Here is a 27135-nt window from a genome sequence, read left to right as displayed (position 1 = left end):
TGATTGATATATAGATACAAATTCTAACATAGTTCTAGAAGGGCTGGAAACTTGAAATTTGGCACGCACGTACCTTTCACAATATGACCCGGAGGAAAAGTCTGAAAACCGGACTTTTTTACTTTTAAACCTCTCAAAAAAATTCCCAAAAAATCGCGCATTCTTCACCCCTACAGGCATCTATAGGATATAGGAAATGAAGTGATCTACATAAAAGGTCAAGTGACTTTTTACTCTATCTCCATTAGTTTGGCCGCAAAATGCGATTAAGTGAAAAGATTTGGAAATTTTCGCCTACAAATTTACATTCAGGGCTTGATAGCGGCTAAACGGTTGCTCGTTGCTCAAAACAAATTTTCAACAGGATTTAGCAAATAATGTGATCTACAAAAAAGGCTCAGTAACAATTTGCCCTATCCTCAACGGTTTGGCTGCATAACGCGTTTTAAAGTATTGATTTTTATGTTTTACGTGATATTTTTAAACTGCCCAGTGCAGTCTTTTGTCCTAAGCTATGTACTGCCTAAATTATAGGTCGTAGCTTAAATCTGATGGCATAATCGAAAGACAAAATCAAATTTTCGACAAGAAAGGTCCAGTCACTTTTTCTCGTATCTCTAACGGTTTGGCCGCAAAATGCCCTTAAAGTCAAAACTTTGGTTAAATCTGGAAAATTCGATAAAATGGGTCTTCTTTTAACCCCAAGATCCCTAATCTGATGCTCAGACATAAAGTTTCCCCGAATACCGCTAATCCAGTTAACGAGTGAATACACCCTACATTAGATATTGGCTGAACGTTAGCTAAGCGTCAATAGTAGATAGGGACAAAGTGAATTATTATTATGTTTACAGACACAATACCTTCTAAAATAGGCCCCCCGGTAACATCAGCCCCCCCGGAATTTTTCTAGTATGACCAGATAACCTCCAGAGTAAACTAAACCTCCTGATGTCTTAACCCCCGGTAACATTAAACTCCCTCCCAGGGAATTATTCCATTCATTACTAGATAAAATCCTGAGTAAATGAAACCCCCTGAGATGTCTTAACCTACGGTAACATTAACCCCCTCCCAGAGAATTTCCTGGCATGAATAGATAAACTAATCAGTAAATTAAACCCCCTGATGTCCTAAACCACGGTAACATTAACCCCCGCGGAATTTTCTGCTATGACCAGATAATCTCTTGAGTAACTTAAACCCCCTGATTTCTTAACCCCCGGTAATATTAACCCCCGTCAATTTCCTGGCATGACTAAATAATCTCCTGATGATATTAAACCAACTGTTTAACCTAAAATACTGCCTTAAGGTCGGTTTTTATTATGCTTATACTAAAAAAATCAAGATCATTATGGGGGAATTGAAAACCTCAAGTCCGAATTTAACCAACAACCGAATCCCTCCTGTCCCCGAATTCCGCTTATCCCCGAATTTGCAAGCGTACATCATGGGGGCCTGGGGCATTGACAAACTAACAACTATAAACTGACCCGAAATATGAATTTTCGCGTAAAAATTACAAGAATTTCGCTCGTAATCCCGTTTAACGGCCTAACCAAGGGAGATACAGCAAAATACTATTTCAGCTTTTTTGTAGACCACGTTATGCACTAAATATTGTTTGATAATGCGTTTTCCCCACGATAAAGGACAATGCAGGGGACACGTAACTTGAAAACTAGTCCGAATTTAACCAACAGCCGAATCCCTCCTGTCCCCGAATTCCGCTTATCCCCTAATTTGCAAGCGTACATCATGGGGGCCTGGGGGCGTAGCCCCCAGCGAGCCGAAGGCGAGTCCTATATTATATACAGCCGCATGTGAAACCACTCACTCACTCACTCACTGATGGATGTATACAAATTCTAACATAGTTCTAGAAGTGCTGGAAACTTGAAATTTGGCACGCGGGTACCTTTTGTCGTGTAACCAACAGGAAAAGTCTGAAAACCGGGCTTTTTTACTTTTAAACCCCTCAAAAAAATTCGAGAAAATTAATGCATTTTTCACCCCTGCAGGCCTTTTTTGTAAGCCCGATAGCGGGCGAACCGTTGGAGCTAGCTCGGATCTGACGAAAAATTCATAATCAGGAATGAAATGAACTACAAAAAAGGTCCAGTGACATTTTGCTCTATCTTCCATGGTTAAGCGACAAAACGCTCGAACATTTGACATTCCAGAGATTTTTTCCGCTTAAAATAAAGTTTCGAGCCCGATAGCGGCCGAAGGGTAGGTCGTAGCTCAAATCTGATTGACCCATCAAATTAGCAAATTGCAAGATCTACAGAAAACGTCCAGTGACTTTTTGCCCTATCTCCATTGGTTTGGCCGAAAAACGTGATTATGTGAAATTTGTTTGTAATTTTCACGTGAAAACTTTTTTTTGGGGTCGATAGCGGCAAAACCATTGGTCGGAAGTCAAAATAAAACAAAGGTTAGATTTAGGAAATAATATGATCTACAAAAAGGGTTGAGTGACTTTTTACTATATCTCCATTAGTTTGACCGCAAAACGCGATTAAGTGAAAATATTTGGAAATTTTCGCCTACAAATTTACATTCCGGGCTTGATAGCGGCTAAACGGTTGGTCGTAGCTCAAAAAATGCGACTTAATAAGTTTTAGTAAACGACGTGTTCTACAAAAAAAGTGTAGTAACTTTTTGCTGTATGTACTTTAATAAGCCTGAAAAACGCGATAAATAGCAAAATATTTGTCGTGAATTGGAAATTTTTGGAGTTTTAAATATATATTAGGCCTATATGTGACTAATATTTGTGTAATTCAATCAGGATTCAGGCTTTGCTAGGTTAACGAGTGAATACAACCCCACATAATAAGTTGGCTGAGCGTTAGCTATGCGTCAATAGTAGATAGGGACAGAATAAATTTTTATTTTGTTCACAGACACAACACCGTCTAAAATAGGGACAGGTGTGTCATTAACCCCTTGTAACATTAACCCCCCCCCCGGAATTTGTTCATATGACCAGACAATATCCTGACGTAATTAAACCCCCTGATGTCTTAACCCCCTTTAACATTAATCCCCCCCCGGAAATTTCCTGGCATGACAAGATAAACCTCTGAGCAAATTAAACCCCCTAAACAACTTAATAATAATGACTCAGGTTTGGGTTTTTGTTATATTTACACTAAACAATTCACAAAAGCCCACCAGTGCAGTCCTTTCTCCACAGCTCCGTACTGGCTAAACCAGACGTCGTAGCTAAAATCGGACACCAGAATCGAAAGATAAAATTAAATTTCCGACAAGAAAGGTCCAGTCACTTTTTCACGTATCTCTAACGGTTAAGCCGCAAAACGCCCTCAAAGTCAAAAGTTTGGGTAAATCCGGAAAATTAAACTATGGTATACATACGTCCTCTGACTTTGGTTAAAACCAAATTCTTCTTGTCTCCAAATTTCACGAACACATAACTTACCTCTTCTACCACATCAATTGATTAATATTATACACCACACATCTTTTGGCTGAGCGTTAGCGAAGCATTACGACCCGTAAGATTCTCGAGAACGGATACATAAAATTTGGAAACTTCACGTCTGAATTTAACCAATCACCGAACAACGCTTATCCCCGAATTTAGCCAACACCCAAATGGGGGCCTGGGGGCGTAGCCCCCAGCGAGCCGAAGGCGAGTCCCATATATATACAGCCGCATGTGTAACTGACTGACTGACTCACTGATAGGCGATACAAATTCTAACCCACTTCTAGAAGTGCTGGAAACACCAAATTTTGGACACACGTAGCTGGAGTCTTGAAACCACCGGGAAAAGTCTGAAAACCCGAATTTTTTAATTTTGAACCCCTCAAAAAAATTCGCGAAGTGACCCCTTTTTGCCCTTACAGGCTTTTCTTTGAAACCCGATAGCGGGCGAACCGTTGGAGCTAGCTTCGATCTGACGAAAAATTCATAATCAGGAATGAAGTGAATTACAAAAAAGGTCCAGTGACTTTTTGCTATATCTCCATCGGTTTGGCCGCAAAACGCGATTAGATTAAAATATTTTGAAATTTTCGCCCAAAAATTTACCTTTCGGGCTCGATAGCGGCTAAACGGTTGGTCGTAGCTCAAAACAAATTTTCAATGGGATTTAGGAAATCACGTAATCTACAAAAAAGGTCATGTAACTTTTTGCCCTACCCTCAATGGTTTGGCCGCATAACGCGTTTTAAAGTATTGATTTTCTAAGTTTTACGTAAGATATTGTTTTCTGGGCTCCATTGCAGACAAAAAATTTGTTTTAGGCCAGATAAAAAATTTGATTTTGATACTAAATAATGCGATCTACAAAAAAGGTTCAGTCACTTTTTACTCTATCTGTCATGGTTTGGCCGTAAAACGTGATTATGTTGAAAATTTCACTGAAAAACTTTCATTCTGTGCTCGATATTGGACGAACCGTTGGCCTTAGCTTAAATGTAAAATTGTTTCTAACTAGCTATTGATAGGATCTAAAAAAAAGGTTCAGCAGCTTTCTATCGTTTATCTTTCCGTAAGCCTGATAAATGCTCTAAATGACAAATTCTTCGTCGTTACTTTTAGGTGTTTTAAATTTTTCAACTTTAATTAGTGCGCTTCATGCTGGTTCCAGCTTGCCCTTGTATTATTACGTTAACGAGTGACTAAAACCCCCCTCCACGTCGGGAGTTGGCTGAGCGTTAGTGAAGTTTCAATAGTAGATAGGGACAGAGTGTTTTTATTATGTTCAAAGACACAACACCCTCTAAAATAGACCCACGTGTGTCATTAACCACTTGTAACATTAACCCCCCCCCCCCGGGAATTTATTCATATTACCAGAAAATATCCTGACTAAATTAAACCCCCTGATGTCTTAACCCCCTTTAACATTATAAAATTAAATTTCCGACAAGAAAGGTCCAGTCACTTTTTCTCGTATCTCTAACGGTTAAGCCACAAAAGGCCTTTGAAGTCAAAACTTTAAATAATTCTGGAAAATTCGATAAAATGGGTCAACTTTTAACTCCCTAATCCCTAGTCTTAAGCTCGGACATAACCTTTCCCCGAATACCGCTTATCCCCGAATTTAAGGCACTTACTTTGGGGGCCTGGGACTCACTGATAGGCGATACAAATTCTAACCCACTTCTAGAAGTGCTGGAAACACCGAATTTTGCACACACCTAGCTGGAGTCTTCAAACCACCGGGAAAAGTCTGAAAACCGGAATTTTTTACTTTTGAACCCCTCAAAAAAATTCGTGAAGTGACCCCTTTTTGCCCTTGCAGGCTTTCCTTTGAAGCCCGATAGCGGGCGAACGGTTGGAGCTAGCTTCGATCTGACGAAAAATTCATAGTCAGGAATGAAGTGAACTACAAAAAAGGTCCAGTGACTTTTTGCTATATCTCCATCGGTTTGGCCGCAAAACGCGATTACATTAAAATATTTTGAAATTTTCGCCTAAAAATTTACCTTTCGGGCTCGATAGCGGCCAAACGGTTGGTCGTAGCTCAAAACAAATTTTCAATGGGATTTTGTAAATTGCGTGATCTACAAAAAAGGTTTAGTAACATTTTGCCCTATCCTCAACGGTTTGGCCGCATTACGCGTTTTAAGGTATCGATTTTTCATATTTTACGTGAGTTATTGTTTTCTGGACTCCATTGCAGAAAAAACCGTACGTTTAGGCCAAATTAAAAATATTATTTTAATAGGAAGTAATGTGTTCTACAAAAAAGTTCTAGTAACATTTTACTCTATCTTCCATGGTTTAGCCGTAAAACGTGATTATGTTGAAAATTTCACTCAAAAACTGACCTTCTGGGCTCGATATTGGCCGAACCGTTAGCCCTAGCTTAAATGTAAAATTTTTTGTAACTAGCTATTCATAGGATCTAAACAAAAGGTTCAGCAGCTTTCCATCGTTTATCTTTCCGTAAGCCTGATAAATGCTCTAAATGACAAATTCTTCGTCATAACTTTTAGGTGTTTTAAATTTTTCAACTATAATTAGTGCGCTTCATGCTGGTTCCAGCTTGACCTTGTATTACTACGTTAACGAGTGACTAAAACCCCCCCCCCTCCACGTCGGGAGTTGGCTGAGCGTTAGTGAAGCTTCAATAGTAGATAGGGACAGAGTGTTTTTTTATGTTCACAGACACAACACCCTCTAAAATAGGCCCACGTGTGTCATTAACCCCTTGTAACATTAACCCCCCCCTCGGGAATTTATTCATATGACCAGAAAATATCCTGACTAAATTAAACCCCCTGATGTCTTAACCCCCTTTAACATTAATCTCCCCCCCGGGAATTTCCTGGCATGACAAGATAAACCTCTGAGCAAATTAAACCCCTAAACAACTTAAAAATAATGACTCAGGGTTGGGTTTTTGTTATATTTACACTAAACAATTCACAATAGCCCACCAGTGCAGTCCTTTCTCCACAGCTCCGTACTGGCTAAACCAGACGTCGTAGCTAAAATCGGACACCAGAATCGAAAGATAAAATTAAATTTCCGACAAGAAAGGTCCAGTCACTTTTTGTCGCATCTCTAACGGTTAACCCGTAAAATGCCATTAAAGTCAAAACTTTGATTAAAACTGGAAAATTCAAAAAAATAGGTCTAATACTATTTTGAATTCCGCTTATCCCCGAATTTGAACAACACCCCAAAAGGGGGCCTGGGGTGTGTCATTAACCCCCGCTAACATTAACCCCCCCCCGGGATTTCCTAGTATGACCAGATAACCTCCTGAGTACATTAAACCCCCTGTGTTAACCCCCCCGGGAATTTCCTGGCATGACTTCATGTCCGAAATTTACCAATAACCAAATCTCTTAACCCCCCCCCCTGGGAAGTTCCTGGTATGACCAGACAACCCCCTGGTGTCTTATCCCCCGGTAACGTTAACCCCCCCTAGGGAATTTCCTGGCATGACCTCATGTCCTAATTTTACCAATCACCAAATCTCTTAAACCTCCCCCTGGGAATTTCCTGGCATGACATCATGTCCGAATTTTAACAATCACCAAATCTCTTAACCCCCCTTGGAAAGTTCCTGGGATGACCAGATAACTTTTTGCTCTATCTCCATTGGTTTGGCCGAAAAACGTGATTTTGTGATCACGTGAAAACTTTGTTTTTGGTTTCGATAGCGGCGAAAAAATGTGTCGGAGGTCAAAATAAAACAAAGGTTAGATTTAGGAAATAAGGTGATCTACAAAAAAGGTTAAGTGACTTTTTACTATATCTCCATTAGTTTGACCGCAAAACGTGGTTAAATGGACATATTTGGAAATTTTCGCCTACAAATTTACATTCCAGGCTTGATAGCGGCTAAACGGTTGGTCGTAGTCAAAACAAGTTTCAATGGGATTTAGAAAATCACGTGATCTACAAAAAAAGGTCAGTAACATTTTGTCCTATCCTCAACGGTTTGGCCGCATAACGCGTTTTAAAGTTTTGATTTTTTTGAGTTTTACGTGAGATTTTGTTTTCTGGGCTCTATTTCAGACAAAATCTTAGTTCTAGCTCAGATTAAAAATTTTATTTTAATACAAAATAATGCGATTTACACAAAAGGTCAAGTGACCTTTTACTCTATCTTCCATGATTTAGCCGTAAAACGTGATTATATTGAAAATTTCACTTAAAAATTTACTTTTCGTGCTCGATAGTGGCCGAACCGTTGGCCCTAGCTTAAATGAAAACTTTTTTAAGTAGCTATTGATAGGATCTACAAAAAAGGCCCAGCAGCTTTCTATCGTTTATCTTTCCGTGAGCCTGATAAATGCTCTAAATGGCTAATTCTTTGTCGTCACTTTTAGGTGTTTTAAATTTTGCAACTATAATTAGTGCGATTCATGCTGGTTCCATATTGACCTTGTATTACTACGTTAACGAGTGACTAAAACCCCCCTCCACATCGTGAGTTTGCTGAGCGTTAGTGAAGCTTCAAGAGTAAATAGGGACAGAGTGTTTTTTTATTTAATTTTATGAAATATTAGTTCATTGTCAAAAATCTGGCGTGGAATGATAATTTCCGAAGTAGTTTTAACCCCCTGATCAACGTTTTATTTTGATAAAAATTCCTCGTGCCTAGACACAAATTTTACTAGAAAAGTACCACGCGTTCTTTAACCCCCGAGAACATAAGCCCCCTCTTCCGGGAATTTCTTGGTTGATGAACTCCTGATTAAATTAAACCCCCTGATCAACTTAATAATCTAATAAAGGTAGTTTTTAATTTATTTACACTAAATCTGTTTACACAACAGCTGACCAGTGCAGACTTTTATCCCAAGCGTTGTACCGACTAAACCAGAGATCGTAGCTAAAATCCGAGGTCAGAGTCGAAAGAGAAAATTAAATTTCCGACAAGAAAGGTCCAGTCATTTTTTCTCTCGTATCTCTAACGGTTAAGCCGCAAAATTCCCTTAAAATCAAAACTTTGATTAAAACTGATGTCTTAACCCCAGGGGGGGTAACATTAAAACCCCCAGAGAATTTCCTGGTATGGCCTCATGTCTGAATTTTACCAATCACCAAATCTCTTAACCCCCCTGGGAATTACCTGGTATGACCAGATAACCTCTTGAGTAAATAAAACCCCCTGATGTCTTAACCCCTGGTAATATTAAAACCCCCCCCCCCCCAGGGAATTTCCTGGCAAGACCTCATGTCCGAATTTTAACAATCACCAAATCTCTCTTATTCCCGAATTTGCAAGCGTAAATTTAACCGCTTATCCCCGAATTTGCAAGCGTTACATCATGGGGGCCTGGGGGCGTAGCCCCCAGCGAGCCGAAGGCGAGTATAATTTATATGATCGATTTACAATTTGATTTATTGTACGAATTTTTCGTTGCCATGATGATCACACATAATCCAATGTAAAAACTTTCACTGACCATCAGTGAAATCCCATGGAGTTACATGCACTATCATAAAACTCAATTTTGACAAATTTATAATGAGATGCTGGGATGAAATTTACAATTAAATGATAAATCCTCTGGTTCTAATGTAATTAGTGTATCAAGAACTACTGACACGAGTGAATGACATGAGAGATAAATTGTGTCTACATTAATGAGTGAATTACAATTCTTTGTAAAATTTTATGCGATGACTTCTTTATTATCAAATTGACGTTTATATGCAATTATAAAAATTGTTGCCGCAATAAGGATTTACTATTTATGATTACCTCTTATTATGTTATTGCTACAGAAAGGAAGCTTCGTGTAAAATTTAAAGTCTACAGTCCAGTTCTTTCTCGAGATATGAACAGATTTACAGATATAAAACTTTCCCACGTATTCGTTGGAGGATTCTATAACACATGATAAACGTGAGAGTACAGTACACGGTAGGCAGTATTTACATATCAGTGATAACGCTGTCATCAACAAAACCCAGAACTACGTACCAGTAGACAGTGTTTTCATCAGCTTTCCAAATTACCTTGACCTAAATCGATAAATCTGTTAATCAATTTTTTCAACACAAAGAAATCTCTCGAAAGTACAATCCAAACTATCTTCATGAATACATATTGAATATTGTAGTGAGAAAGTCAGACACATTGTTGTATCCAAGACGTGTAAACACGTACATACCAACACAGCAACACAGTTGTACAACACAGTTGAGTGATAAACTGTGTTCCACGCGCTACCGCTGTGTCTTAGCGTGACTCCTACCAATCTTACTCGACTTTTGAATTGCAACGATTTCCCGACAACGTCTTCCTTTTCTCCTGCAATAAAGCACTAACTCCGTGTTTTAGAAATCACTCCGTGATTCTGTTCCGATTGTAAATGTTCGCTAGAAAACATTGCGATATCTTTGGAAACTCTAAAGTGTTCCTGAACATTAGTGAACAGATTTTATGTTTCTTTTAATTTGCATAGCAACTGACTCCTAATATAACTGCATTTTTACGGTTACTGAGTGCATAAAATAAGTGAATGCATACAAACTTGAAACAGCCACCGGCAAAACTAAATTAATTTAGTAAATGGATTTCAATATTTATTGTCTTAAAAATACAGTATATTTGTGGTAATGTTAATTTCAAATAGTAACTGGCATTCGTAGAAATGCGTTTAAATTTATGCGTTAGTCTTAGTAACTGTATACAATATTTGGGGTTACCTAGTTCATAAAATTATCGTATTGAAATAAATCCTACTATTTAGTTACTAACAAAAATACATTTATTTCACTATCCGGATTATAATATGTATCTCTAGTTGTGTGAAACAATCACTATATATTGCTAAGTATAGAGTTAACAAGCGAAGTGCTGTAATATTATATTACAACATAATCTATATTTGTGGATACAATTAGTAATAATAACAGGATATTCGATTTCATAACACCGTTTAGAATGATAAAAGCATGCATATAAGGGTAATTAATAATAATGTCCTTTTTATTTCAATAACATTGTATTTCGTACGTCGTTTATATTAATAAAAAGGAGAAGTTTTTAAGAATTACGCTATTTACTAGTCTGGTTTAATATTTTTGTTAACAGATTAAGTTTTATTAATCTTATTACATTTTTAGTTTGCTATACTATTTATTATGTTTGTACACATTTTCATATTTGCAATAAAAATAATATCGTATTAACATTTATCCGCTGCGATAGCTTGTTTGGAACTAAGTTCTTTACTTGATACTGAAAACTTTTACTTTGCTGCAACGTGAGGTGCCAACAATAGTGGGGGATCTCCAGCTTGCTCTTCAGGGAAGCAAAGCATTAAAAAATCCTTAATTGAAAAAGCGTAACAAATTTACATGATATTGGAGACGTGAATTATGTAGTATTTTGGGTTAATTGTACATATTTTAATTTAATTTTTAAGAGACTTTGGTCAAAGTACAAGAGCAGCAAACAAACGATAAAATCGTGTACTATATTTTATACGGGATCGTGTTAACTACATCAAAAAGAATTCATGACATGCTACACGAGTTGGATTGTGTAATGTACACTCTTCTTTACAACGTCATTGCCTACCTCGTACTTTAACAGAGAATGTTTTGTATGCATTAAGTTAAAATAATCTCGTACCTAAAATACATTGTTTTATGTATTTTACTACCAGTTACCCACGACTAAGCACGCAATTTCGTCGATTTTGCATATTTATGAGCACTTCGGTTCGAAAAAATGTTATTTTCTGACACCAATGTTAAGTTTGCCCTTTTCCAAATAAAGGCAATATATTTACATACACAGCTCTTAGAAGCCTACTTATATTAAAAGGGCAATTACAATGGTTTCATAACAGTCTTTAAATGTATACTTAGTTAGAATACATTGTCTACTATATCTGTACTGCTAGCACTTACCTGTTCCTTCCACGTAATTTAGTAGGCGTTGTCCTGTTTATAACCACTGCTGAATTATATTTTGACACCAATTTTGAGTTTGCCTTGTTACCACGATCAACAGGTAACAATACGCAACAATATCTAAACTCAATAATATCTTAGAGTACCCTAATATACAAGTAAAATAAATACGCCACAAGTGCATATTTATGTTTATTTTAATTTACTTCGTCTCAGTATTTTGTTTTCCACAGTTCCACAGTTTCTTGTATCCCAATCCAGAAAATATACACCACAGATCATAGAAGGCGTCTTCTGTTTAATAGCAGTCTTTCAATTTATATTAACAGTTAGATAATAACTTTGTCTTTTATATGTAATACTTAATGTTTGCTAAAAATGTACAGTTAAAAGCACAGTACCAATGACTATTTATGTGTTTGTTTCTTCATGAACTTAAAAACAATATTTAATATTTTAGAAAATTTATACCTAGAATTAGTTCATTAGTTTAAAATCACAGTCCAGCGAACTTTCATCTAACATACATCTTGCCTGCCGCTTCAAGGAGAGTGTTTGGAGTCAAATTCTGACTATCTTACGTTTTAAGACATTTTATAAAGTCAATCGTACTTACCTAATTACTGAAATCTAAATACAGCGTGAAAACTAATTGGTACTCCTTAAAGAATTACTTACTATAACTGTAAACAAATTAAAAATAGTGGTTAAATTAATTAAACAAATGGTTTAGCTGTCATAAAACAATGTTTACACGGATCAGTTTATTAAATTTTGACAGGCTCTTTCCATTGAAATTTCACAACTTAGGAGATTAAGATGGAGTTTTTTGCTACTTTAAAAACCAGTGGGGCTTAGCCCAGAGGGATTTACGAAATGAGAATAAAACAAGATTTTTCCCGGACATTTGCCATCATTCAGTAAAATAAACATTCACTTGGTTTATTTTAACCTAGTTTGTGATTATGTATTAGGTTAGTTATTTACCTGAAGAAGAGATCAGATTGTAGATCTCGAAACGTAGTGTTACTGATTTTTTTGTTTCACTGTACGATGGAAAATGTCCGGAAAAATCATGTTCGTTCACAATCGTTCCATTGTCAAAAATAAACTTCAAACAAAGAAATGATAATAAACCTATATTCGTCTCAGAGACCGTAAGAATGTCCATGTAAAATTTCCATCGGCTGAATAGTTTACACGTGAAAGCAAAAGAAACAAAAAAAGGAACCTTCGTATTAAAAAAATTATCAGGATTAGGATATCATTAAGTATTAAATGGTCACAGTATTTTTATTAAAGCAAGTTTTTTTCCCAAATGTTAATACTTCGCTAGTAACGCCGTATAGAAAACTATTTTTTTGTTTCACGTATTGCACATTGGGTACTTTTAAGTTGAATGATTGTTGAATCAGCTGAAGTACGAGTAAGTTGCGAGGCGTTATGCTGCAATAACAATGTATCACGACTTAATGATGAAATACTGCCGTTACAACGGGTCTTAACTTCCAACCAAGTTGGTCGGCATTCCCAACATCATGGCCTGCTGATTATACGCTAACCTACGTAATGATTTATGTGGGAATGTAAATTTCGAGTATGGGTGTTTTATGTTCAAAAAGCAATAAGGGTGAAAAATGATGCCTAAATGAAAAGTTACTGCTTTATGTAAAATACACGGAAATAAAATTTATAATCAGAAAACTTTTCATAGAATGGTAGCGTAAACACTAGTTTATAGAGCAAGTATAATTTATTTTACGTATTTATAAATTAACAGAGTTTGATCCTTAATAATCCACCTCCTCCTATAATAAAGTAAGAAGGAAAGTGAATAGTCGTCCAGACGGAAAGACTAATTTAATAACAAAATGGCCTCAGTTAGTAATTAATTAATATTGCCTCCACTTCAATAGTTAGAAAATTTTCTCCATCGTGTTCACTCCAACAACTATGGTGCGGCATCTGGTCATTCTAAGGTTTTATTTAATCCTAAATTAAATCTTAATTTTAAATTATAGCTCTCAAGGAAGAATGTTTTAAACACTATGAGTCGAACTTAAAATGAAGAAATAATGGATATTCTATTTCGGGCACTGAAGTCAGACAGTGAAGTAGGGTTTTTAAGTACCTGTGAAATTACTCGAATAAAAAAAAATATTTTATGCTATTTGATTGAATAGTTTCAACGATTTCAGTAACACATTATCTTTTTTAGGGAAGTATGGAGAAATCCTGAAGTAGAATTTCTTAGCTTTTCAATTAACGCACTTATGACGTAATAAATTATGGAGCTCTATGAAATAATGAAAATGAATTAGGTAGGTATTATCTTCGTGCTAATTTTTGAAAGCTTCAGATTGTAATATTCAGTGCTTAAGCAAAATTGCGGATGAATTTTCTTTTAGGTTTTTCACATGTATAGGGCGTATTTCTGGTTCGAATGAGTTGCATTTTTCTGACGCTAAACTTCGTTTTCCTTTTTGCCCCAATCAAGACAAAATCTATATAAGTCTGAAAATCCTACATTCTTCGAAATGCACATACTTCAATCAACGGTATTTCTAGTGCATCAAAACAACTAAGGTGGGTTTTATAACGGTCTTTTATTAAATCTGTAGTAAAAAATAATAAAATTTCATTTGATATATGCATTGCAGTACTGATCAATCACTGCATACTTAATACTTGTACAGTAAAAAGTATATTTTGACTAAAACATGATTTTACTATCTGGGATTTTAAACCCAGTTACTAAGTTGTGCAAACGTACGATTCTGTTCTTATATAGTATTTGCATAAAAGAGTTTACTTCATTTAGCAGGCTCTTTCAATAAATAACATGTGTTTACTGTGATATATTTCTAATAGGAATTTTCGCTCTGAGAGAGACGAAATCAAAGTGTTCATATCGTGTACAGTGTAGTTTTTTTTAAAGTTTCGGTAAACACCTTCGTTTTCACTTATTCGTAATTGCAAGTCCCTCTAAGTGACTGATGACGCTTGGTACTTCAAATGGGTAAACATAATTGTACTTGACCAAAATTATTCCCTCTATCAACAAATGTAAAATTTAAGTTACAGTTGTTTTGAAGTAACATTTCAGGTAAAATATGCCGCTTGCTGCACAAGAGGTTTCAGACGAGAGGGTTACAGCCCTTTTACGACCTCTGCTCTTCAAATTCTTTATGTGGTTCATGTTTCTTCATCGCTATGACGCATTGTTATTGTCCTGAAAGTGTTGCTACACATACTCTAGAGTTAATGTTTTACCTTATGTAAGATGACGCTATGAACGTATCAATTGTATTTAATTTCACTTTACATGTGACAACATTAAAATGTCTTCTCTATAAACACGTTTTTATTGTGATATTTAATTTATAATTCAGGTATTAATGAGGAAAATACCACGCATTTTACTAGTTAACAAAATGTTATCATTCCGATTTCAGTATCTCTCTAAGTACACTATAGTATACTTAAACTAAAATGTTTTACCAAAGTGCAATAATATTTCTTTATCAATAGCTTACCTATATTGCCTCTTAAATCTTTTTACACTCTGCTAAACGTTTTTCTAAAGATATGCAATGAAAGGCAGTACAATTAATATTATTTTTTAACTAGTAGGCACATACTGCTGCTACTGTGCATATACTATTCACTATATCACTATTCCGTTCACTCTACCATTTTTGAATCAAAATATATGGAAACCCATGTAAGATAATTTCTATAAGTGTTTAAGAAATCTCTGGAAATATTTTTGAAAAACAGTTTTCGTGTAAATGTAAACAAAAAATGTTACATGGACATAGTGTGAAGTGTTTAGTTTACCGTCTGTATGTATGCAGGTGGTTAATTTTTTTATTTCAGGAACAATTAACTGTAAAAAAACTCAAATTCGGCTCAATTATTTTTCTGGCATCCTCAAATGCAGAGAAAGATAATATAATATTATGAAATAATTATATAAAAAGTCCGATGTGGTAAAGCTAATATCATAAAAACTAATAAAGTTATGAAAATATTTTTAAACAAAAAGATAAAATTTAAAAAATTTTGACACCTAAAACATAAAAGTCGGCGAAGAAACTATGTATGTATATGTAAGCTTGTAACTGTTATAACGTACGGCAAAAATGTCATGTTTAAGGCAAGATCAGCTGAGTATTATAATCATTAAAATCTCATATCTGCATTATAGCCTATACTTACCAAGTGCTATGATATAGGTATTAAATTTTTTTTATTTATATTTGAAAACTTATATTGTTTTACAATTTTTTTAATAATTGGGCCGAATTTAATTTATCTTTCTTTACTGGTTTCTGAAACAAAAATTAAAAATTAATAAACACTTAACCTACAAATATACAGTAATCTAAACATTTTTTATCAATGTTTATATTAGATTTTTTTGTATTGCCTTGACACGACTAAACAAATTCCCAAACCGTTTCCGGATTGTTCGTAAAGTTTGTATATTTGATACTCCATCTTATGAATTCATAAAATATCGCATTTCCAATGTCATTAATGACATCATTATTAATTAAACGATATAAATAAATACCTTCTTCTTTTATGTAATGTAATTAAGGACTTTGTTTTCATTGATAACGTATTACTGTACTTAAAATTTACGAGTCCATGCTTTTAAACTAACAAAACACTTCTTATCTGACAAGAATTGAACTTGGAAAATCTAATATAATGGTCACATTTTTCAGTTCGATTTAGTTAAATCCCTATAAAAAACAACCTAACCTATAAAAACCTAACTTAACAACCTAACCTAACCTAACCTATATAACCTAACTATATAAAACATCCGGAAGACCTGAAAAAATTGATAATATCGAATCGCCGTATAGTTAATCCGGACTAATCCATGGAATTCGTATTTAATCAGTTTGCCCAAGTGCGAAGAAAGTCTTTCATACTGGATCTCTGCTAAAAGACTTTTGGGATATAGTATACAATTTTGAAACCCATGAGTTAAAAAAAGGTTGAGGAAAAAATGTCTTATTTTACGAGATGAAGTTGGTGTAAGAAGCCTCTCTAACACTTAACCTTGAAATCAACGACTTAAAGGTCTTCCAAGGACTTCCGAACCACAACCAATGGCAGGGCAGGCGGAATGCTTTGAAGGCCATCCAAGCAGCAGCCACGCTCCATGTTGCTTGATTCGGTTATCTTTCGATAACCTCCGTACCCACTACACTGCACCATTGTCAAAGATAATAATATAATAACAAAGGGAATAATTTTGTAATTTTACGACATACAAGTGATAATTATGTATTAGTAGTACTTCTGTCAATCGTTTTGGGGGCTTTGAATACTGATAGGAGCTTGAGATCCCTGGTACTAAGATAACATTGTTGTTTATAACTCATTTATATCTATATTAGAGAGTTTATTATAAAAACGTACTCCTGATGTTCAATTAAGTAAACTGTTATTTTTTAATTAAATATACAATTTTTTTTGCTGTATTTTGTACGAATAACTAATATTACATTACCGATAAACACAAACCTAACAAATGTTTCGTAGTAGCCTCAATTTGCGAAAGTAGGCAGTGAATGATACAATACTAAACCATCCAATATTGTTCCTCAGCCTTGTCATTATCCTTCTAATGATGGCTTTAACCGCTCTTTTATAAAGTTGCGGCTTAACTCTTTAATATTAAAAAAGTTTGAAACCGAAAGAATATCTTTCCTGAACTTAATTTATTATTTCCCTGTTGAGATGATGTCATAAAAATAAACGTTGACTTTATATAATACAATGTTTTAAAATTAAATTTAAAACCTGAAAATGAATTCATGTATTTAAAGTGCATGATTATGTTTTATGATGTTTAGATATAAAGATGCATATAATATTTATTACAGAATATAAAAATTAAAAACTGTAATATTTTAAACCAGTAAATTTAAGATCAAAATCATATTGTGTATATATTAAATTATATATATATATATATATATATATATATATATATATATATATATATATATATATATACACAAAATGTATATATATATGTATATATTAAATATATATTAAATTGTGTAGCTATTAAATGAAAAGCTACAGCTCAATGAAAGCAACCATAATAATAATTATGCTAAAAAGAAATATTATGATGAGCCTAAATTAATAACACAATATCATCCTGGTCTCTACAAAATTAACAACATTTTTAAAGTAGCTTACAAAATTCTTCAAAATTCTCCACTGACAGACTCATTTCTAAAAAGTATTCCACGTATTGTTTTTAAAAGACCTCCTATTTTAAAGGACATTATATCGAAACCAAAATTACCAGCTGATTCTGATGTGGAAACTAAATTTAAAGGAGCACATCCATGTAATAAATCAAGATGTATGGTGTGCAATCAAATACAAGAGTCATCAAAATTTGAAAGTAGTTCAACTAAAAAAGTATACAAAAGTATTGGAAAATTTGACATGTGATACAAAAAATGTAGTATATCAAATTCAGTGTAAACAATGTCCTAAAGACTACATCGGCTCTACAACAAATAATTTAAGAATAAGAATGACAGGTCACCGTTATGATTTTAAGCATAATGATGAATCAAAACCATTAGTTATTCATAGTAAAATACACAAAGAATCTTTTGAAAATTTATATACAGTAAAACCAATACGATCAATACAAAATTCAAATACATCAAAATTAAGAAATTTAGAACAAGCATGTCAAATTGTCACCAAATCTAAATTCCCCTATGGATTAAATCTTCGATAAATTTGAATCATCTGGACACTCATCACATCTTTACACCCACATATGTTTATCATTTCAAGAATATTATGCTTATTAATTTATTTATCTGTTTACATGTATGTTTTTGATTATTTTATGTGTTTCGTTATGTTTTTTTGACCTGAAGAAGCGTAATGCGAAATATAGTTAATCAATATTAATATGTTGGAGTTTTTCTACATATATATATATATATAAAACAATCATTGAATCACAAAAAATACTTGCTCCGCCGGGACTCGAACCCGGATCTCTCACTTGCCGGGTGAATGTGCTATATAATATGTATATACAAAATATTTAGATTTTTTAAATGACAGAAAATGAATATATTTAAATTTACACTTCTGAATTTGTAATATGTACATTGAGTTCCACATAAGAGTCTAGTATAGTTCATTCAAATTCCATATAAACTGGTTTTAAGGCAGTTTAGAACGTGGAGGTGCAAATAGAGCAGTAGGATATTAGTTGTACGTTTAGGAATGGTCTTGGAAAACAAAGAATTGCAATATTAATTCTAAACCGTCGCCAAATGAAAGGCAGGTTTAAAACTTAAATTAACATTTAATGTCAAACGATAAAAGATAATTAAAAATAAGTATACCAATTATTATTTTATTATAGCGAAAACATTTTAACTTAACAAATATCTTTAATTTTTCTGAAAACAGAGCACATGTTAATTAATACGTGTAAAATTGAAATGTTTGCGTAATTGCCTTGCACCTATCAGTAATTTATAACGAAAAGTTGATTAACCTACCTGTTCCATTATTCCAGGTTGTTTGTAAATTTTTAAATTTGTCATTTCTTTTTATTGCAAACGTATCAGTTTATGGGCAATATCAAAATTAATGTTTCGTAGTTTATATCAATACATGTATGGATTTTCCTTCATTTAGAAAGACGTACATTATTTTTATTGTATTTATATTGTTGCTTCTTAGTTGCAAATTCACTGTTCTAAAATCCAAAAATGACTTGTATGACTACATTGGTAGACAATAATACTCTAGATCTTCCCTCTTTCTTCTCCTCAATCTACCCCATCCCCCACCACCCTTCTGTTACCCTATGACAGGCAGCCTTAATCACCCTTGAAAGTTGCACTTCATGGAAACTTTCTTCCTTATTCCTCAATATTAATAAAGTTTCTAACTCAATAAAACTTTTTCTAAGTGATACGATAATAAAGTACGAGACACAATACGTTGACCTCACTTTAAGAAATGTTATAAAAGAGTATCTTTTAAAAAAAATGGATAAATACAAGTAAAAATAGTTTGTGCGTCTAAGACTAAACAACTATATGTGTTATGTACTCGTGTGTTATTATTTAGAAATCGTTTTAAATAATATCCTATTTTATTATTAAGACAGTAAGATTCATGTATTTAATCATCCATTGTTTTTGAAGTCAATAACATTACGTTTCGTGAGTTACGTAAATTTTTGGGGTGGGGGGGGGGGGGGGTGGGGGGGGGGGGGGGTGGGGGGGGGGGGGGGTGGGGGGGGGGGGGGGTGGGGGGGGGGGGGGGTGGGGGGGGGGGGGGGTCCCTAAAGATTTATTTTAATACGTGTGGGTTGAACACAACACACAACAGTAAGGTGATAAAGATGTGCGGTCCGATCGCTGGCCTTATCGACACCTTCCGGCAGCCATGTGTTGGGTTGTATAGTCCTCTACCACTGTTTATGCAACGGCAACTCACACGTGTACACTTACACAAACGTATCCTCTATAACCAACCAGATTAAAGATTTGAACAAGATTAACGTTTTTTAACATGGATTTAGGGCTAATTTAGCCTTCTCTTCCACTCAACTTCGAGATGTTATTCACGCTGGTATGAACAACACCAATAACATTTACTTGCAATCTAAATAACAAACAAAATGGAAAATTAAACTGAAAAGTCATACACTACTTATGAGATAACATTAATATAAAAGAACACTAAAAACTAAAATATATTCACTTACCAAGTTTCAAACTATAAAATGCAGTAATAATAATGAGAAATTAATCGAGAAAACAACATTAATGTAGAAAAATTAATTAACATTCAAATATATTCAGTTGATAAACTCAAGTATCGATAGACTACAAACCTTACTATATTTTAGGGACATGTAGTTGTAACTGGCTCAGCGTTAGCTAAGTCTATCAATCGAGGGGCTAGAAAATTGTATTTTGTCTTTTCACCACGATATCTCGAGAAAAAACCTGACCAGTTAAGTTGAAATTTGGCATCAACCTTCATTTTATTTAGGCAACATCGAGTTCGATAATGGTGCATGTCACTTCATGAAATTTTGCTGAGTATTTGCGAGCATTTTTACATTGGCCTATGTGATGGCAACGAGAAAATAAACTTAGTAAATAATATATATGGATAAATAAACTAGTTGAATCAAGACATAACATAATATTATAATAATAATAATAATAAATACATAAGGTATAATAATAAATTTGCTATAAACTTGAAATTTGTAATGCAGCCACTTGGAAGTCACATGCGTCACATGGTATGGTGCATGTGTTATTTAGTACCAACTGTACTAGCAGCCATCTTGATTTTAATTCCTTAAGAAAAATTTCAAAGTTGAAACATTTTACTCCCTTAAACTACTGTACAATAACTGACTATCTATATAACAGCTCTATCCTGAATGTTCTTGTCTTGTATCAAGAGACTTCGCACAAGTGCGTCTGACGCAGTCTAATTGTCAATATTTTAATAATAAAACAATGGGAGGTGTCGCATTATAAGTATTGTCATTCCAAACGTTTTTAACTATTTCGATAATCGTATTGGATTTCAAAAAGTAAAATCGAACAATTTCTTGTACTTCTTAAAGCTTTAAATATTAAAGAAATAGACTCTACAAGATGAATTGGAATCATTTGAATACTTATGAGGTATATCTAAAACTAAATATCTGCAACAATACTAAAATAAAAGTAAAAGCGTTAGGATATTTAAAATTTAAATTGTTTCTTATTGGGTACAACTCAAACAACCTACTTCACTACAACCAGCTAACATAAGGGTAAATAAGCACTCCCAGAGGATGGTTAGAAAAGTAAATGTGTACTTTATATGTGTAAATATAGTTTTTTACGTCATGGTGGCTAATCCGATTGTATAAGAAATTTTTAAATACACGCTCCTTTTTGTGTGTGAGAAGACATACAATCATATTCGTAGTCATAGTTCCAAGGAAAGGAGACTTCTTACTTATGGTAATCTTCAAATAAAACATTAATTGACACTTTTAAAAAGGCAAGAGATACCTCTGTTCGGTTAAAATTGTAATATTTTATAATAATAGCTCTGCTCGTTTTATATATTTGTTAAGTACTATTGTTATTGGTGTAAGCGAAGCAACACGTTTTAATACTCTAGAAAGTTTATTTTGACTTGTACAGTATGCGTTTCAAGTAATACATGACATCGTGTTGATGACGCTCAGTTTGGAATGAGGATGGAGAGCGTCAATGTTCATTAAACAGATTATAATTGTCCTCTTCATTTGTGTTACATTTCATGAGTTTGCTATATTCTCTTTTCAGCAGCCCATCCCTTCAGTGCTAATGTGTATGTTTATTTCCATGTTGTTAAATATTGTTATGGGTGTTCACTAGGTGTCAGACTTTTAACTCATTTTCATAATTTTTTTTGTTTTCTAAATTAAAAACTGATTTGTATCGTAACTGCAGTTGATATTACCAACGACGTATAATGGTTGTTTACATCAGGTTATATGTATAATTGTTGCAGATTTACGTTTATTATGACGTCATTGAACAGTTGTGGATGTTAGCTACTGCTCATTAAATACATGTAGAATAAATTTCCTTCATTTAATGGATAAAATTAAATGTAGATGGTGTTCCATAACTCTCTACCAATATTTTCAGCTTTTCAGTATTATTCAGTATTATAATGAGCACCTTAACTACTTTATACAGAATATAAACATACTTAATTACTGCTGTAAATTCTCTTTTGGTAATAACTTTGCATTCTTTGTTTTATAATTACAACTTTAGGCTACTCTTATTTGATGATGTATGATAAAAGTCAATTAGATTCACTCTAATTGATGAACCAGTATGTACTATATAGTAATTAATATTTAGGATTATATTTTATATAACTATGGCTATAACATCCATATCACTTGTATGAAAAATATGATTTTTATCAACTAGATTTTGAAGGATTATAAATAAATAAATTCGCTGATCGTACGTTTAAATTTTGTTCGTTTTAATATCCATTACACAGGCAAAAACGTTGTGATTTCACTATATTATTACTTAAAGTCACCGTTTCTCTCTAAATACAGTTAAAATACCATCTTCTAGAAGCACAGGAAGTCACGACTTGGCGCAATGTCTGTAAGATTGCCGACGACAATGTAACCATTAGGCCATTGTTGCAGCTACCAAAGTAACTGGTACATTAATCAACGAGCGGCAGAACGCTTCCTTCACTGTCCTTAGTGTCTCGTTATATTTCACCTAGAGACATCTTTCACTGATAACTAATTAATTTAGTAAATACATTTATCATCTGGTTACTTTAATTTCAAATAAACTATTCTACTACTTGTTAAGGTGTGTCGGTCTTTGTTTTAAAACTATATATTATACTAAATATAACTAATACATGTATACTTACGTGAGGCTAATATTAGTGAGCAGTCCACCGCGCCAAGGCTGAAGCAAATTCGATGGTGAATATATAAAAATAAAGCCCTTTGGTTGTAGGTGTGGACAAATGTATTTTAGATTCTCAAATACTTTTTTTAATACGCAGACATAGAGGGGTCTAAACATTTCCAAAATTGCCATAAAAAATACGCGTAAGAATACTTTTAAGTGGTCTGAAAAAATCAAAAAACTCAATGTAATTAAATATTTGAAATTCAATTTGCTCAGATTGTACATGTAGGAAAAAAGTCAGAAAACATTTTACTTTGTGGATGCTACAGGAGATTATTACATTCTTGGGAACGTTGGCATTAGTTTCAATTTTTTGAATTATCTCTAAATGGTTTATGAAAAAGGGGGGGGCGCGGGCCAAAGAGAATAGTCCGGTTCTAAAATTATATTATATTCGGATATTTAGGCTTATATAGCATCAGTGTGTTTTAATATAAAACCACCGCCAGAAAATTCCAGATTACCAAGTTTTTTTTTTTTGAAATCATTAACGAAAACGATCTAAAAAATACTCTATGATGACGACAACGTTTGTTGAAAGCCAAAAAGAAAATATATGGTTAAACTTAAAAACAATTAACGACTGTAAGGTGATTTGATTGTTTTTGTTAAAGAGGAACAGTAGATATAGAACATAGATTAAGGAAAAAGCTTCCCCGTGAACTAGTGATAACACATAGACGAATAAATAAAAAAAGACCTAGTTTTCACAGTAATGAATTCCGAAAATCATTATTCGAGGCCAATAGAAAATTTTGTGCATAATTTTTATTGGTTGTACATTGTACATTGAAAGTAATCTAGGAAAATGTAGTTGTCACAACGAGAAGGAGATTATTCCAAATGAACTTTGGAAGCAACTGTTTAAAATTAACGTTGCAATACCCATTAACAATAAAATAATAGAAATTATAATAATACTTAAGCAGAGGTAAGTATGAGTACCAAATTTTGGTGAAAAAATGGAGTTGGAATCTAAATTATATTGCCAATGGATAGGTTCTCCATCGAACAGGAAACTAAACGAGCGATGAAAACCATTAATCTGCACAAATTTACTTTTGTGTTCCATGATTTTCTATGTGGCACAAGGCCAGTAGTATCTAAAATTTCTCATTTAGTATAAGAGCCAAATTGGCTGAGTTGCAACCAGGTATTTAAGAAGACTTGCTATTCTGTTTGCAAAGAATGGAGTTGTTTATGCACGTAATTTCCGCTGCTGGAAAGGGACAGCTCGTTTGCTGTAAGTAAACCATAACCAGGTGTGGAGGGCGCTAATGAGACGTACGACTGTCGCTAGCTCGGAATCCACCTGGAATAATCCATTTACAGGACGTCGCTTCACGGCTGTGGTTTTCCCACTACTCTCAGATACCTGTAATTTATATGTGCTTGGCGGGATTTTTGTTACATTATGTTACCTATAAATTGTTCCAGTCCTCGTAAGGATTTTTTGTTCCAGAAATTTAGGGTTCGGGCTAGGACAATTATTAATTTCAGCAACAGTGCATAGCCATTTAATGTACCTACAGAAAAAAATATTTACCGGCCATGTGTGAAGTTACTCTTCCTTTTTGAAGGACATTTCATCAGTTAAAAGCCACTTATCTCGATTTTTATTAGATCAGTTCTTTCAAAATGGTGCTAACCTATTTACTGCGTTTCAAGACTCTATGACCTTTCCATCAAGAAATTCTACTAGAGACGGAAACGATTTCAAGAAAATCCTGAAGTACCTTCTTTGGTATATATCCATTAATAAGAATTTAACTTTGAGATCAATGAAATTTTGAACAGTGGAATCAGTTTAAATTTTTCTTAATTATCACTAAACTATGAATAAAACGCCCAAGTGAGAAATTAAATGATGTTTCGGACATAATTATAGACTTATAGAAAATAATATTTAACGACCTTGTATGAAGTTACTATTCCTTTAATAAAGACACACCATCACTAAAACGCCACCCAATCTTTATTAGACCTGTTCCTTAAAGTGTGACTAACCTTTTTAATGAGTTTCAAGACTCTAAGACCTTTCAATCAAGAGTTCTACCACGGACGGATAGACAAGGAGACGGTTTTCAAGAAGGTAATACCTAGGTAGTACCTATTTTGGGATATGAATAAGAATATAACCCTAGGATTAATTACATTTTGACAGAGGAAATAGTTTAAATTTTCTAAATTATCTCTAAACGATGAAGAAACGGTGATATTATAAAATTACATAATATTCAGACATGCAAGCTTACCGACAAAAATATTTAACGACCTTGTATGAAGTTACTCTTCCTTTATTAAGGACATTCCAACACTAGAACGCCACTCGATCTTTATTAGACCTGTTCTTTAAAGTGAGACTAACCTTTTTACTGGGTTTCAAGATTCTAGGACTTTCCATCAAGAGTTCTCCGACGGATGGACAAGGATATATTTCAAAGAATGTCATTTAGTACCTTATTTGGGATATAATCATTATAAGAATTTAACATTTTTACATTCATTATCAATGTTAGCAATTACAATTAAGAGATATTCAAACCCTTATAGCTCTGATAGTGGTGTGGAGTAAAGGTGAACTTTCTATTCATGTTAGTTTACTTACAGCGTACCAAATTAATTGAATAAATCAAAATTGTAAAATGACACGGTTGTACAATACAAACATCGGTGAAACTCGTATGTTTGCAACAAAATATATAGTTAATAGCACTTTGTACTGTTACTTAATTGTATTTTATATAATATATATTTTCGCAACCCTATTACTCGTTACTGGTTAATATGTGTTACATCCGATATTCTTGGAACTAAATTCTTGGAGGATTAATAACCTAATTGGCACGCGTGTTAATTCTTTCTCTCGGGAACTTTGTAGTTACCGTTTCCTGCTGTCGAGCAACACCTCGCGCGCCATGTCCGTAAGTAAAATTTATATTTTCGTACCATAAATTAACCCTTAGAACGGGTTTAAAATGCAAGTCTCTGAGTTTCGATTTTAACTATGACTACAACTTCAAGTGCTTCTAGAATTCATGTTTTAGACTTCTAGTCTACGCATCTTCACTTTTTTTCCGACTACAGCCGCAATATTGAGCCAAGATGCTGACGCCCGCGCTTGTAAGTCGAAATCAACGTGAAGGGAAGTCAATTTTTAAGTTTTAATAATTGGTAATTTTTTATGCAAAATTCCCAAAGAAAATCGGTACCATTTTGCCCATCCCCATGATAATCATTTAGTTCATTATCACGCTATGTGACAGCAACGTGGCAATAAATTAATTTTATTTTAACATCTAGAAGCCGTGATTTTATGCTTATTTGCCACAGTTAAAAGTATAATTAAACTTTGCAAGTCGAGTATTCATTACTACGACCTCAGCGGTATTCTAACCCCACGTGTTTCGTCCATTCGCGTGTTTCGTCCATTCGGTACAAATTTAACAGGTGTGCTTCTGAGAATAAAGAAAGAAACTGGCAAGGTTTAAAGTGAACCAGATGACAATTTGCATTTGGTAATGGAGCTGTCGATTGCACTTAGTTTCAAGGCGGAAGTCAAGCAAACACTTCAGCTCGTGTCAAGTTAGACGCCCTGCACTACGTCACCTGACGCCGCCTGCTACCCGCTCAGTAAGTGAACTGTCGAGATACTTAAACGATATTCTATAACACCACATTGCAGTCCTTAAGTGATCAAAGATAAATTGGTTCTTTTGCTTTCATGACCAAAGTTACTTTAATCAAACTTAAATTTCGTTTCATTTAACTTCGTTTTATTACTATATAAATGATGAGAGCTTAATGTTTGTCATATAAGTATAAATCTTTTTAAACTGTAAAAACAATTTACCTTACGGATCTTCCAAATTTTAACTATTTTGAAACTAAAATCAAAAGTTCGAAATAGAATAGTACAGTACAGTATTTTTTTATATTACGAATGCATTTACTAGCATTATACGTTATGTTTCCTCACACAATTTAAGAACACATTAAGGCTCTGCAATCCTTATCTAGTTTAAAAACAGAACTTTGAAATTAATTTGTAAACTTCAAGCTTGTCCAGCTTTCAATTTTTGAACAATGAACGTAAGTTTATGTTTAGAATTGTGAATGTATAAAATAATTTAGCCAAACATTTAGTTTTCATGTAGTTTTTATTGACGACCTTTCCTTCCTCCTCTCTCTGTAAAACGGAATATT

Source organism: Homalodisca vitripennis, chromosome 5 (genome assembly GCF_021130785.1).
Source record: "Homalodisca vitripennis isolate AUS2020 chromosome 5, UT_GWSS_2.1, whole genome shotgun sequence".
Lineage (NCBI taxonomy): Eukaryota > Metazoa > Arthropoda > Insecta > Hemiptera > Cicadellidae > Homalodisca > Homalodisca vitripennis.
The sequence above is the reverse complement of the archived record's forward strand: the minus strand, read 5'-3'. Positions refer to the sequence as shown.